Raw genomic sequence first — 15,439 nt, 5'->3', positions numbered from 1 at the left:
CAGTGTCTTCCGCAGACTTACTGCCCTCCTCTTTGTGTTCATCGGAGAGAAAACGGCACAGAGTGTTGCGCCGTAGACAGAATCTTAAATATTCAAGACTCATGTTACCGACACTATTCGCTTGTTTCAGTAACGGAGTACACATAGTTTGCCAGCATAGTGGACAGCACATTAACGTTGTCTGACGAAATGAAGACTGAAGCTCAAAACAAACACAGACCGTATTTGCGACTTGTTCTGCTAACGTGCGCTGGTGTCCTTGCTACGGCAGGCGTCACTCACCGCGAGCAAGAAAACACTTGTCGTCACAAAAGAGTGGACGAAACCGGTCAGCTCCTGCTAAGACCTGCTGCCAGAAGAAACACGGAGGCAGAAACGCTTTGTCAACAGGTCTCTCTTTGCGCAGTGATGTCGCAATGCGCAGCACCGTGCAGTTCGTTTGCGCAACTGATACTAAATACTCAGTGTCATATTTTGTTCCTAATCATGTACTGCATAGTAAACTAGTAAGCAATTCTGAGCATGAACATACCTTTCAGCGTTGTGTATTTATTTTCTCGGTCATTTGTCTTCTGACTCGTCTGATAATGCTCACCACAATTTCCTCTGCTGTGCCATCTTCAATATTTACGTGAAAGCTCCACATGGGCCTACGTTCTCAGTTATTTGCTGGACATATTACAATCTCTGTCTTCCTTAGTTTTCAACATCTACTGCTCCCCATGATATCTTAACACATGTCCTACCAACCTGTCCCTTCTTTTTTTCAGTTTTCCATGTGTTTCTAAAAATGTTTCAGGTGGCTCTGAGCGCTATGGGACTTAACTTCTCAGGTAATTTGTCCCCTAGAACTTAGAACTACTTAAAACTAACTACCGTAAGGACATCACACACATCCATGCTCAAGGCAGGATTCGAGCCTGCGACCGTAGCGGTCGCGCGGTTCCTGACTGTAGCGCCTAGAACCGCTCGGCTACTCCGCCAATACTGCCGAGAAATTCCTCATTTCTTATCTTACCAGTAGATCTAATTTTCAGCATCTTTCTGAAGCAGCACATCTCAACTGTTTCGATTCTCTTTCCCATTTTTCAAGAATCACTTCCATACAATACTGTGCTCCAGACTTACATGCTCAGAAATTGCTTCCTCATGTTAGGGTCTACATTTGATACTAGTAAACTTTTTTTACCCTAGAATGCCCTCTTTGCCTGTGGCAGTCTTCTGCTTACGTCTTCCTTGATTCATCGGTCAAATTAAGTTCTGTTTCCAAGGTAGCAGAATTGCTTTACTTCGCCTGGTTCATGGTCTACGATTTTAATGTTAAGTTTGTAATTAATCTCATTCTGCTATTCATTGTTACGTTATTATTTCTTCGGTTTACTCTCATTGCACTGTTCATTGTATTCAACAGGTCCTGCAGTTCTTCCTCATTTCCATTGAGAACAGCAATATCATAAGCGAATTTCATCGCTGACAAACTTTCACCCTTGAAATGAATGTAAATATTCTCGACAATAAGAAACATTTACTTTTGTGGTTACCGGTTTCAGGCAGCTACTGACCATCTACAGACTTATTACTGAAATACGAACATAGAATGCATTAAGAGGGATTGTACAAATAGTAGTAACATATAAAATACATATTATATAACAAATAATAAAAGATGGTATTATACCATTTGGTAGGCGGTGGCGTCAGCGAACTCCACGCGCGTCAACTGCTAAGAAAAGAGATGCAGCTGGGGCTTAAGTAAGCGATTCTATATCCACTGCACACCGAATTACATCAGCAACAGCCAATCAAGCATTCAGGACTGAAAACAGTTGTTACAGTAGGGTATATAAGAAAGATTACACGAAAGCTAATAACAAATGAAGAAATAGGTGCCTTATATTATATTAAGTAACTGCTATAAACAGCATTTCGTCGGTCTGTGATAAAAATGTACGAGGGTTGGAACTTTAATAGTGGCAACTATTTATTTACAGCTCATACAAAATAGATGAGTGTTTCAAAGTTTTACTGACTTTCAAAGTAGTCACCAGCATTGTGTATAACCTGATGCCAGCGATGTGGAAGTCGTAGGATACTCTTAGCAGTGCCAGTTGTGTTGACAGTTCGAGCGGCGCGGTCTATTGCCCGACGAATTTGTAGCAGTTCTGAAGCGAATGCCGTGATGTGTTTCCTTCAGTTTAGAAACCGAGTTGAACTCACGATGGTTTAAGTCAGGGGAGTGCTGTAGATGGTATAGCACTTAGCAGCCCCATCAGTCAAAGAAATCAGTAACAGCTTGCACTGTACGTCCTTGATCATTGTTCTGCAAAATCATAGTCGTAGATTGTGTTCCAAAAATTAACAGCAAAGTGGCAGAAGTGATGACACTTTCTGCCGTGCGTGACCATTTACCGTATAAAGTACAGTAGTTGACTGTTGAATTAAAGATCAAAAGCAGTGAATAACACACAATGAATGCGACTTGTGGCTATCCTGAAAATCTTATTTTTTCAACAGTACCTAAAGGTATGCATTTATTGTGTTTAAAAATACTGGAATATAGAGTAGAATATGGATAATTAAAGTTGATAGACTTTTATCGTGCACGGGAACGTTTATCGGCCAATGTGAATTGCGATTATAAAAACAAACTGAAAAGACTAGACGCTTGGAGGGAAATACGCTCTTGGAAAGTGATATGCACGACATGGATAAGGAAACTGTGTCTCTATTGACATATTTTTGCAGTTTATTACAAAAAGAAAAAAACGAATCTGGGAGTGACTTTCTACGGTAGATACAGCTCTCCTAAAAGAGGTGCTACCTTAGGAAAATAAAGGGCCTACGTAGGTCAATAGCAGTTCGAAATCTGTAGCTTTCCTCAGGGACAAAAATTAAGAAACAGTCCATACTCCAATTCAGACATTAACTTTGCCTTACTACACTGCTCTGCACTTTTTAAAAGAGAGGGCGTCCACCAGCATCGTTTCTTTTTCTTCTTTTTTCGATGATCAGTTTGTTGCATTAATATAAATGCTGCATATGCGACGATTGCTAAATCCTCTTCTTCTGCCACATCGACCGATGAAATTGTAAATAAAACGCTACTTTAGAACAACGGCAAGACGGGAGCAACGTCGGCAAGTTATCAGCGCCAACTGCGATACCCCATGACCGAATCGCTTGGCCCAAGCCCTTCATTTGGTATACTGAAATAATAAACACCTTTTTCCAAAGCTGTTTCACAGAGGAAGACCGCACTGCAGTTCCTTCTCTAAATCCTCGCACAAACGAAAAAATGGCTGACATCGAAATAAGTGTCCAAGGAATAGAAAAGCAACTGGAATCACTCAACAGAGGAAAGTCCACTGGACCTGACGGGATACCAATTCGTTTCTACACAGAGTACGCCAAAGAACTTGCCCCTCTTCTAAGAGCCGTGTACCGTAAGTCTCTAGAGGAACGGAAGGTTCCAAATGATTGGAAAGGAGCACAGGTAGTCCCAGTTTTCAAGAAGGGTCATCGAGCAGATGCGCAAAACTATAGACCTATATCTCTGACGTCGATCTGTTGTAGAATTTTAGAACATGTTTTTTGCTCGAATATCATGTCGTTTTTGGAAACCCAGAATCTACTCTGTAGGAATCAACATGGATTCCGGAAGCAGCGATCGTGTGAGACCCAACTCGCTTTATTTGTTCATGAGACCCAGAAATTATTAGATACAGGCTCCCAGGTAGATGCTATTTTCCTAGACTTCCGGAAGACGTTCGATACAGTTCCGCACTGTCGCCTGATAAACAAAGTAAGAGCCTACGGAATATCAGACCAGCTGTGTGGGTGGATTGAAGAATTTTAGCAAACAGAACACAGCATGTTGTTATCAATGGAGAGACGTCTACAGACGTTAAAGTAACCTCTGGCGTGCCACAGGGGAGTGTTATGGGACCATTGCTTTTTACAATATATCTAAATGACCTAGTAGATAGTGTCGGAAGTTCCATGCGGCTTTTCGCGGATGATGCTGTAGCATACAGAGAAGTTGCAGCATTAGAAAATTGGTAGCGAAATGCAGGAAGATCTGCAGCGGATAGGCACTTGGTGCAGGGAGTGGCAACTGACTCTTAACATAGACAAATGTAATGTATTGCGAATACATAGAAAGAAGGATCCTTTATTGTATGATTGCATGATAGCGGAACAAACACTGGTAGCAGTTACTTCTGTAAAATATCTGGGACTATGCGTGCGGAACGATTTGAAGTGGAATGATCATATAAATTTAATTGTTGGTAAAGCGGGTACCAAGTTGAGATTCATTGGGAGAGTCCTTAGAAAATGTAGTCCATCAACAAAGGAGGTGGCTTACAAAACACTCGCTCGACCTATACTTGAGTATTGCTCATCAGTGCGGGATCCGTACCAGTTCGGGTTGACGGAGGAGATAGAAAAGATCCAAAGAAGAGCGGCGCGTTTCGTCACAGGGTTATCTGGTAACCGTGATAGCGTTACGGAGATGTTTAGCAAACTCAAGTGGCAGACTCTGCAAGAGAGGCGCTCTGCATCGCGGTGTAGCTTGCTCGCCAGGTTTCGAGAGGGTGCGTTTCTGGATGCGGTATCGAATATATTGCTTCCCCCCACTTATACCTTCCGAGGAGATCACGAATGTAAAATAAGAGAGATTCGAGCGCGCACGGAGGCTTTCAGACAGTCGTTCTTCCCGCGTGCCATACGCGACTGGGACAGAAAAGGGAGGTAACGACAGTGGCACGTAAAGTGCCCTCCGCCACACACCGTTGTGTGGCTTGCGGAGTATAAATGTAGATGTAGATGGATAATAAGCCGTACGCCACTGCATTGGCGAGCAACGTTCGGCCGTCATTCGTTGGCCTACTTTGTACGCGCCTCGGGGCGGCAGCGTTCGCGCCCTTCCGTGCCTGCCGCTACTGTGCCGTGCTGTGTACCGTGGTGTGGGGGGAGGCGCCACCCGGCCGCTAGCAGCGCGTGGCCGACACGTGATTAATAGGCGGGCCGGCCACCGCCTCGGAGTCGCTCTTTTTACGGCGCGCCGTCAGTCCTTCTCGCGAGACACGTGTCCCCGGCGGCGAGGATAAAAGCGCGCGCTGCGGACTGTGACATACGAGGGCCGCGCCGCTTCCTCCCCCATTGAGCAGAAAGCCCGAGCGCCGTGCCGCGTTCTCGACTTTAGGTATTCTCCTCGGCTCATTTGCATGATTACAGAGAAACTATAGCTGCAACGGTAAGAACACAATAACTGACGCACTTAACCTGTGTGATTTTTAATATTCATAGTGCTAAATTGGTTACTCACTACGGAACTGGCACACAGCATTTCATACACAAATACACTACTGGCCACTAAAATTGCTACACCACGAAGATGACGTGCAACAGACCCGAAATTTAACCGACAGGAAGACGATGCTGTCATATGCAAATGATTAGCTTTTCAGAGCATTCACACAAGGTTGGCGCCGGTGGCGACACCTACAACGTGCTGACATGAGGGAAGTTCCCAACCGATTTCTCATACACAAACAGCAGTTGACCGGCGTTGCCTAGTGAAACATTGTTGTGATGCCACGTGTAAGGAAGAGAAATATGTACCATCACGTTTTAGACTGATAAAGGTCAGATTGTAGCCTATCGCGATTGCGGTTTATCGTATCGCGACACTGCTGCTCGCGTTGGTCGAGATCCAACGACTGTTAGCAGAATATATAATCGATGGGTTCAGGAGGGTAACACGGAACGCCGTGCTGGATCCCAACGGCCTCGTATCACTAGCTCTCGAGATGACAGGCATCTTTTCCGCATGGCTCTAACTGATTGTGCAGCCACGTCACGATCCCTGAGTCAACAGATGGGGTCGTTTGCAAGACAACTATCTGCACGAACAGTTCTGTGACTTTTGCAGCAGCATAGAGTATCAGCTTGGAGACCATGGCTGCGGTTACCCTTGACGCTGCATAACAGAGAGGAGCGCCTGCTATGGTGTACTCAACGACGAACGTGGGTGCACTAATGGCAAAACGTCATTTTTTCGGATGAATCCAGGTTCTGTTTACAGCATCATGATGGTCGCATCCGTGCTTGGCGACATCGCGGTGAATGCACATTGGAAGCGTGTATTCGTCATCGCCATACTGGCGTATAGCCCGGCGTGATGGTATGGGGTGCCATTGGTTACACGTCTCGGTCACCTCTTGTTCGCATTGACGGTACTTTGAACAGTGGACGCTACGTTTCAGATGTGTTACGACCCGTAACTCTACCCTTCATTCGATCCTTGGGAAACCCTACATTTCAGCAGGATAATGCACGACCGCATGTTGCAGGTCGTGTGCGGGCTTTTCTGGATACAGGAAATGTTCGACTGCTGCCCTGGCCAGCACATTCTCCAGATCTCTCACCAATTGAAAATGTCTGGTCAATGAGGCCGAGCAACTGGCTCGTCACAATACGCCAGTCACTACTCTTGATGAACTGTGGTATCATGTTGAAGCTGTATGGGCAGCTGTACCTGTACAAGCCATCCAATCTCTGTTTGAATCAATGCCCAGGCGTATCAAGGCCGTTATTACGGGCAGAGGTGGTTGTTCTCGGTACTGATTTCTTAAGATCTATGCACCCAAATTGCGTGAAAATGTAATCACATGGCAGTTCTAGTATAATATATTTGTCCAATGAATACCCGTTCATCATCTGCAATTCTTCTTGGTGTAGCAATTTTAATCGCAAGTAGTGTACAATGCTGATAAAAAAGTGAAGCACGCAGCATTGACATTTCAGTGAAACAGGTTGCGGCAAATAAAAATGCCGCGGAGAACAGAGTTACAAGCTACAGAGAAATGCAGAACAGGATAGGAAATACAGTGTTAACCCGACTGCAACAGATGTTGAAAGTGGCCACCATTCATCTCTTGACGCTTCTGGGCCCTGGTCAGCAAGTTGCTGAAGGTGGACTGCTGGAATTGCTGCACTCTCATCCAAAATGCTCTGCTGGAGTTCTTGAAGACTGTGAGGCCTGTTGCCATATACTAGACGAAGTAATCGCACGCTGACATATCAGGTGATCAGGTTGGCCAGTAGGGGCCGTGACCAGACTGACCTCTGTTAAGTAATCTGTAAGGGTTGAAGATCGTGTAAATGTGCTGCAAGGTTCGGCCGGCTGTGTGGACAGTTGCTCCATCCTACTGGGAATAACTATAGGTCTTTCCTCCTTCGTTAATGTTGCCAGAAATGGTTTCAAAATGATGGTAATATTCAGAGTCAGTAAGGCTTGAAGATCGTGTAAATGTGCTGCAAGGTTCGGCCGGCTGTGTGGACAGTTGCTCCATCCTACTGGGAATAACTATAGGTCTTTCCTCCTCCGTTAATGTTGCCAGAAATGGTTTCAAAATGATGGTAATATTCAGAGTCAGTGTCTGATGAAAGTAGATGGGACCAATAATGAGGCGTGCAGGCATTGTACGCCAGACCTCAACCTTCTGATAATTCAACGGTGTATCGTGGAAGTTATGCGGATTTTCTTGATTGTATTTATAACCTTGTCAAAGAACTACTGAAAAGAGATATAGTTTACAAGTCACATGTACATCTTTTATCGTAATTTGTTCAGAAAAGTTATTAATTTATATCGAGTGACATAATTTAACAGGTTATTAAAATGACAGACAGGTTTGTTGACTTGACAGAATAATTCTTTGTTACAAAAAGGCCGTTTTTAGAAGTTTGTCAATTGACTTCTCTAATTTGCATAAATAAGTAAATAACATGAATTATTAAGAATTACATTGGTTTCCGTGTAAAATAGGAGTGTTTGCGTGAATACTGAGTGAAAAAGGTCCTAGTGAACAAATAGGTTTCACTGGGCGATTTTTATTTAAGGAGATCCAAAATACGTAAGTTGGCCACTATTTTTCGTACTTCATATTAAGTATTTAAGATGAACTTAGTGTTTTTAAATGATGAAATTTGCTGTATCAGTGATCAAGTGATATTAACTTTTGTGTGGGTCAGTTATTCAGTATAATTTAATGGGTTGACTGTTTATGCAGACATTTTATGCAATCGTTGTTAACATACACAATAACTTTTCTATTATCATAACGGTCGCATGTTCGAATCCTTCCTCTGGCATGGATGTTTGTGATGTCCTTAGGTTAGTTACACTTAAGTACTTCTAAGTTATAGGGGACTGATGACCTCAAAAGTTAAGTCACATAGTTCTCAGAGCCATTTGAGCCATTTAGTCAGGTCCGACATATCCCATCCTGAAGCAAACTGTCCCATTATCGTTGTAATTGGCTCTTTATATTATCAATACTCTCTCGGACAGAGTTGAACCCACACATCTTCTTTCGGAGATAGATCTGGGTAGCTTCGTTGCAACAAGAGTACCTCAATGCCAGGCAGACTGATCATAGAGGCAAATGTGATATGTGGAGAAGCATTGCCCTCCTGAAAAATGCCACCACTATACTGTCCCATGAGCAAGCAGGATATCCATGACACACCTACACGCATCAGAGTTCCCTGAATCATTACCAGCCGCAATTCGAAGTCATACCCGATATCTTTCTACATCATGACACCATGAATAACACCGTTGTGTCTCTTTGAAGAAGAAAAGAACATCCCCATAGGTTGCAAAACAGTGGTTCATCCCTGAACACTGTGCGCCACATTTCATCAGCTGTTGATGGTCCCTGGTCACAGCACTACTCCAGATACAGTTTTTGGGTTGTGGTGTTATCAGCAGCCTACGCAGAGAACGGTTATTCCTTGGTATGGTTGCCAAGTTCCTGACTAATATGGCAGAATTTTGCATGGAGACTATTACTTGCACTCAGGTGGCAGTAGCGGATATGGTTATGATGAGCTAGGTGCACAATACGGTGATCCACTGTTGTGGTGGTCATTAGTGTCGATCAGAACCTTCACTTTCACATCCAGACCTACATCGTGTCCCTGCCACACCCGAATACACCACAAAAGTGGATACTGCGTAATTCGACCAGATGGCCAAGTAGATCGCCCTACCGAGTCCTCATCCAAACTGCCATGTGCTGACAACGCTGTCTCACAACTATAAACGGCACATCCATGTCTTTCAGTGAAGGTCTCAAGCTATTCGTGGCCCTTATACAGACTGAAGCTAAGTTCCTTTTCCAGATGTTAATGACTTGCGGTGGGGACCAAAACGGTTTAGATCAGTATAGGAAGTCATGTGTGCAAAAGTTACTTTTTCCAGCTACATAAAAAAATACCTCATCATACATTCAAATCGCCCTCATTTTCGGCGTCACTGACTGAGGTATTACGTACGTCACTCATCACTCACCTGAGGTTCCATGCCCCCTACAGGTTTGTTGACATGTCATTCAGCAGGGCCTGTACAGCTTTGTACTTGCTGTTGTGCTTGTGGTCTTTGGTAATACTGTACTACTGCGCAGTAGTAACCATTCACTACAGTAGGGAATGCAAGTAGTACCTACATTTCATTTTTGGCTTGATGCTCTTGATCATGCTGTACTACAAAATTGCGAAATATTCCGATATAATACTATCGTTCGGCGAAGCTCGGTGCAATGAGAGGGCTGCTGATCAGATGTATACGGAGCGGTTCCCATGCTACTAGAGACCTTCTCACTCCCTGTGGTGATCCGCAACGGAGCTGCACATCCGATTTTGAAGAGGCCGCATTCCATGCAATGGAAGAGGATGCGATGACAAGTATCAGGAACATAGCAGACAAACTGAATGTGGTATCCAAACTGTCTGTTTATACAGAACATAACCATTGCTACGGCTTCTAACTGCCATCACACTCTTACAACTCATAGTTCGTTCATTAATTTTGAAGTAAGTTTAAATTTGGGTGGCTGCTCATAATTTCACAGCAGTTGGTACTCTGAGATAGTGACACACTGTAAGAATTAAAAAAAAACTGTTTTCATGGCACTCATCTATCATTGTTCTTCGTCGCTAATGAAAGTTGTAGGCTCTCCCTGTCTACGCTAGGTTTTGAAACGCAATTTTATGTACCGGCGTATAGGATTCGCGGCTTCATTTTCTTAGATAATACGAACACTGATTTAGTTTATAAGTTATATTCCAAAGTAGTACTCCGCACTCGTACTGAACTATAACGAAGACTTACCTACAAATATCGATCTATTCATTCAAAATCATTACAAAAATAAAGTAAAATAGTTGTTTATCGTCGCTTATCTTTCTTAAAAAGTTCGTAATCCTCCTAGTAATTACATAAAGTGTTTGTATATGTCCACATTCATATATTTTGGTATAGCTTTATGGTATTGGATTTCTGGGTTTTGAGTCTTCAACTTGGGAATCGGTCATTTCACATGATCCAAGTTCGGTTAGTACATTTGTCTCACCATAAACAGTTTTATTACAAGTTGCATGTCCAGATTCGTTAATTATTCCTGACAATCTCGTGAAACTGAAGTGCATCTTACAGACCACAGTTAATAGTACCCATCCACAGCAGTTGGTGATACATACGTAGTGTCAAGTGGTTTGGTTAGCCCAAAGGGAAGTAACCATTTGTTACTCAACAAAATGATTGTCTTAGGGTCACTATCCCGGTTAGAAAAATGGAGAACATAGGTTGGTTCTGTTGATGTTGTCTACTGTGGGCTTGGCGAGACATATGGGAACACCATTAAGCGCTACGTGTCTTTACCAACATACAAACTTAAACAGCCTACTTACAAGTCCACGGGCGGTTCCTCGGAATACCCCACGAATGTGTTTTTTTACTGTATCTTCGCCGTCACCAGCGGACCGAAACCGAGCTGATGAGTCCACAACGGCTAAGCACAAAAAAGGCTGCAATTATCACGATATCTTCCTAAGCGCCCGATCTCGAGCAAACTCAAAAATATTCTTTTTATCTTTATCCGTTTCCAAGATACTGAGTTTCAAAATAACCCTACTTTTACACGTAAAACCCGATATGAGGTGAAAACCAAACTATAAATATTCGCAGCAAATCGCTCCTATTTTAACGGATATTCACTAGGCATATATTTAGAAGAGTCATCTCCCGGTTTTCAGAAACCATCTGTTATCGAGAAACACCCCAAAAACTCGTTACTTGGGTACCAAAACCGATTCGCTGATTCTTAAGATCGCTATCTCGAACAACAGTGATAATTTTCTTCATATTTATCAGTTTGCCAGATCCAGGGGATCAGATTTACCTTACTTGCACACTTAAAACTCGGACTGAGGTGGAAACGTAGTTTATAAAGAGACATAGCGTGGGCAAATAGGTTGTAAAGTGTCTCCGTTATCATCTAGGACAATGGCAGTGAGGAGGTGGTGATGGTGGGGGGGGGGGGGGGGAGAGGAGAATAAAGAGAAAGAGGAAGTGGGCGAAACCCAATGATAGTGAGAGACAGAGTATATGACAATGACAACGAGGAAAAGAGAGATAATGACAGTGAGAGGGGACAGCAGCAGTGAAATGTAGAGAATGAGACGTTAGCAGTAAGAGAAAGGAAGAGGGTCGTATTGATAGTGAGAGGAGACCAGTAATAGGTCAGAACGAGGGAGACTGTGGCTGTGAGACAGGAAACAATGACACGGAGACTTAAGCAGGTAATGTAAATTAGATGGGCTGAACGACTGAGTGACAAAGGGCGACTGGGAGTGGCTGGGTATAAGCGATTTACAGCATAGACTAGTGGGTATGAGGGAATTACAGTTCTGGAAGCTTGTGAATGTTGGAGGTGAGTTGTATATTAAAATAAGGGCGAATATGTTCGCAAGCAGAAATTTTTAAAGATGTTGAGGAAGGTAGAATGAAACTGCTGGTATCTCGCTTCTCAGTCAGAGCCTTTTAAAGAAACATCAACAGATTCCCAATTTTTGTGCTGCAGTAGGAGTATTTTTCCGCTGATTGTATAAAAGTACGCAGCAGAAGTAGTTTTCCTGCAGCTGCAATGTGGTTTACTGCTGAGATTTAATTCCAGAAACTACAACTGTGTTTTATGATTTAAAATGAAAGCAGTGTCCCAGAGAACCATTCATAAACCCCATTCCGAAGCATTACATGTAATTATTATTGCAAAAAACTTAGGCTACCTAAGAAATTTATATTAAAATTCTGTTCAGAAATATCTGAGCAAATGGGTTTTGGTTTTGTACAATCTTAAACATGGCTGCGAATCATCAACTGTGCAAATGTGAAGAGATTGAAAAAATAAGGCAACCAGTTGAAAAACAAAGTTTACCATTCCTTGTCCTAGTATTCGATATTTCTAAAAATATTTTCTTCGAAAGGAGTGGGCCGTGTTACAACACACGGCATATGACAAGAGTAGCTTGGCCTTAGCTAATGTAATGTAATATCATGTGATGGAATACGGTCCACTCCTTCTGAAGAAGATATTTTTAGAAATATCGAAACCTAGGACAAGAACTAGTAAACCTATGTTTTGGAACTAGTTGGCTGATTTTTTTCAACCTCTTTTTCTTTTGTTTTAAATGTGTAGTATGAAGACTATCATGGGCGCATATGCTGCTATATCAGGCATATTCTCAGGAGAAACAATTGTTGCTACTTGTTCATGGCCTAGGAAACATCGTCTATTATTTGAACAATGTGTATTTGTCATATTAAACGCCACAAGTCCAACACTTGCTTCGGAAACAAAGTAAGAACAGGGACTTGTATTTCTAGCGACTTGAGGGGCGGGGAAAGGCGGCAAGTCCGGCCGCGATACCTTGGGGGGGGGAGGGGTCGAAGTACCCATCCCAAGACTTCTTATGTGTAAAGGCTGTGTTCGCAAATCGCCGGTGTCTCCACTCCACACTCCGAATAGTCCACCGATGAAAGGCGATTTCTGAGCACAGTCATGACATTCGGACAGAATTCGTTTAACGATTTTGTGCAGGTACAATAAAGCTTCTATGGTGTAGGGAGAAAATAGGCAATACGAGTAGTGAAGGAAGCTGACTATGAGGGCAATGTAAAATTGTACAAGAAGCGAAACACAACTATACAGCAGCTGCGAGCAGCGAATTTAACAATCGCCCTCCAACAGAAATCATTAACGAACCAAATGCTACTCAAAGTGACAGTACTGCTAACTGCTGATTTGTCTTCCCTGTTAGAATACAGCACTCAGCTCTTCTTCTTGTAGTATGGAACCGGGCCACCGTTGCGGTCGCATGTTCCAATCCTGCCTCGGGCATGGATGTGTATGATGTCCTTAGGATAGTTAGGTTAATTAGTTCTAAGTTCTAGGGGACTGATGACCTCCGAAGGTAAGTCCCATAGTGCTCAGAGCCATTTGAACCATTTTCTTCTTCTTGTGATCAAATTTAATGAAAATATGAGCGGTGTCGAGAAAGTAAGTTCCGATAGGTCACGAAATGAAAACCACACTGAAATCAGATGAAGCTTTGCACAGATGTCTTGGGCAGTGTGTGTGGTATGCTCGTCGACAGCGTCACTTTGCACTTTGCCGTCCTGAGCGAACAGTGAGCACGTAAAGATACCTTCCGGCAAGTAAGGGTGCCTCTCGAAGGATTTCGCCCATTTAATGGAACTGTGATGCATTTCCTTGTTCATGACAATTCTCTGCCGCACACTGCATGGGCAAAGAAGACGCTCCTGCAGAGTTGTCTATGGAAGTGTTTCATCATCCACCATACAGCCTGGACCTGGCTCTCTCTGATGTTCATCTTTGCTCACATGAACCGCTTGATATGAGGACGGCATGTGGGCATAGACTACGAGCTGTAGACGAACCCAGAAAATTGCTGGAAAGTACAGGTGGCTGCCTTCTATGACGAGAGTATTGGCGAGTTGATACAACGCTATGACAAAAGTCTAATCCGGAGTGGCGACAGAAATAGCTGAAATGTGCAGCTAACTATTTTTAATAAAGCATTTCTCATTTTCGGTATGGTTCAGTTTCGTGAGCGATCGCAACTCATTTTCAGAACAACCGTTTTACAAACGCTGATCGCGTCTTCCCGGCACCCTTTCTCTGTCGGCGCTCTACGTGGGGCTGAAGAATACTCAGTATTGTAGAACACTGAGTACAATGTCGTTTATTGAAACTGAACTACACTTCTCGAACAATCAGTATATACACACAAAGAAAACAAATAACATGTAGGCGACAATTCATCAAGAGCGTAGGTGAGGTCCGTTGGAGCTGGTCCTAGCTCGGCGAGGAACTGGCTGTACTGCTGCTGCGCTTTCCTTATAAAGCCGGCGGAGGTCGGCGGAGTACTCCAACTTTCCCTGTGTCTGTAAGGCGACCTCTGCAGAAGAAGGTTCGCATTAGTCTCTAGCAAGTTCTGTTTATTTTGAAGAATTGTTTTTCTCTTGGTTGCGCCTGCAAGTGCTTGTGTATGTTATATGATACACAGGAGTGTCTTGAGTGTAGTCTGCCTGGCACGGGCCGACTGGCAGACGTCTACTTACCCTACGCGTGAATCCGGCCTTACTATACGGCGAGTCTACTCTTACGTCCACGTGATTACTCTGCAATTCGCAAGTAAGTACGTGGTAGAGGGTTCATGTAACCACCTTAAAACTATTTCTCGACTGTTCCACTCTCTAACAGCGTGCAGGAGAAATGAACACTTAAATTTTTCTCTTATTACGTTGATCAATTCTCCTTGTGTAGAAGGGCGCCAAAAAAATATTTTCCTATTCGGAGGAGAAAGTTTGTGATTCAGATTTCGTGAAAAGGTCCTGCCACAACGAAAAACCCTCTGTTTTAATGACTGGCACCCCAACTCGCGCAGCAGAGCTATGCACCCTCTCCCCTATTTCGCTGTAATACGAAACGAGCTGACACTCTTCGAATTTTTTCGATTTCCTCCGTCAATCCCGTCTGATGCGGATCGTACACCAAGCAGCAGTTCTCCAGAAGAGGACGGACAAACGTAGTGTAGGCAGTCCCTTTAGTTGACCTTCTGTGTTTCCTAAGTGAATCTTTGGTTCTCTTAGTCCCCAACATTATCTACGTGTTTGTTCCAAGTTATTCGTAATTAAAATGTTTACTTAATAGATCGCTTGTATTCCTCACATATGGACTGCTTCTTATGACTTTAGAGAAAATTACATTGCAGTATAGGTGATTTCGTAGAGAAAGACATAAGACAGTCGAGCAGTATATGGCAAAACAACGTGGACTTCTAATCTGCTTGGGGTATAGCAGTCAGACTTTAAACGAAGCGAATTACGCGTGGCGCAGAGTACTGCTCGATGCCTTCCCATTACTGTTGTTTACATTCTAAACAACCAACGACGCCGTGATTAAATTACTGGCGCAGTTCTTCAACTTTGAGTTCTCCTCGTCCTTTTCCGCTCTCAAGGAGCGCCAAGTCCGCCGTCTCGGCGCAAGAAGTTGGGCGTGTCGAC

The sequence above is a fragment of the Schistocerca gregaria genome, chromosome 2, assembly GCF_023897955.1.
Source record: "Schistocerca gregaria isolate iqSchGreg1 chromosome 2, iqSchGreg1.2, whole genome shotgun sequence".
NCBI lineage: Eukaryota > Metazoa > Arthropoda > Insecta > Orthoptera > Acrididae > Schistocerca > Schistocerca gregaria.
The sequence above is the reverse complement of the archived record's forward strand: the minus strand, read 5'-3'. Positions refer to the sequence as shown.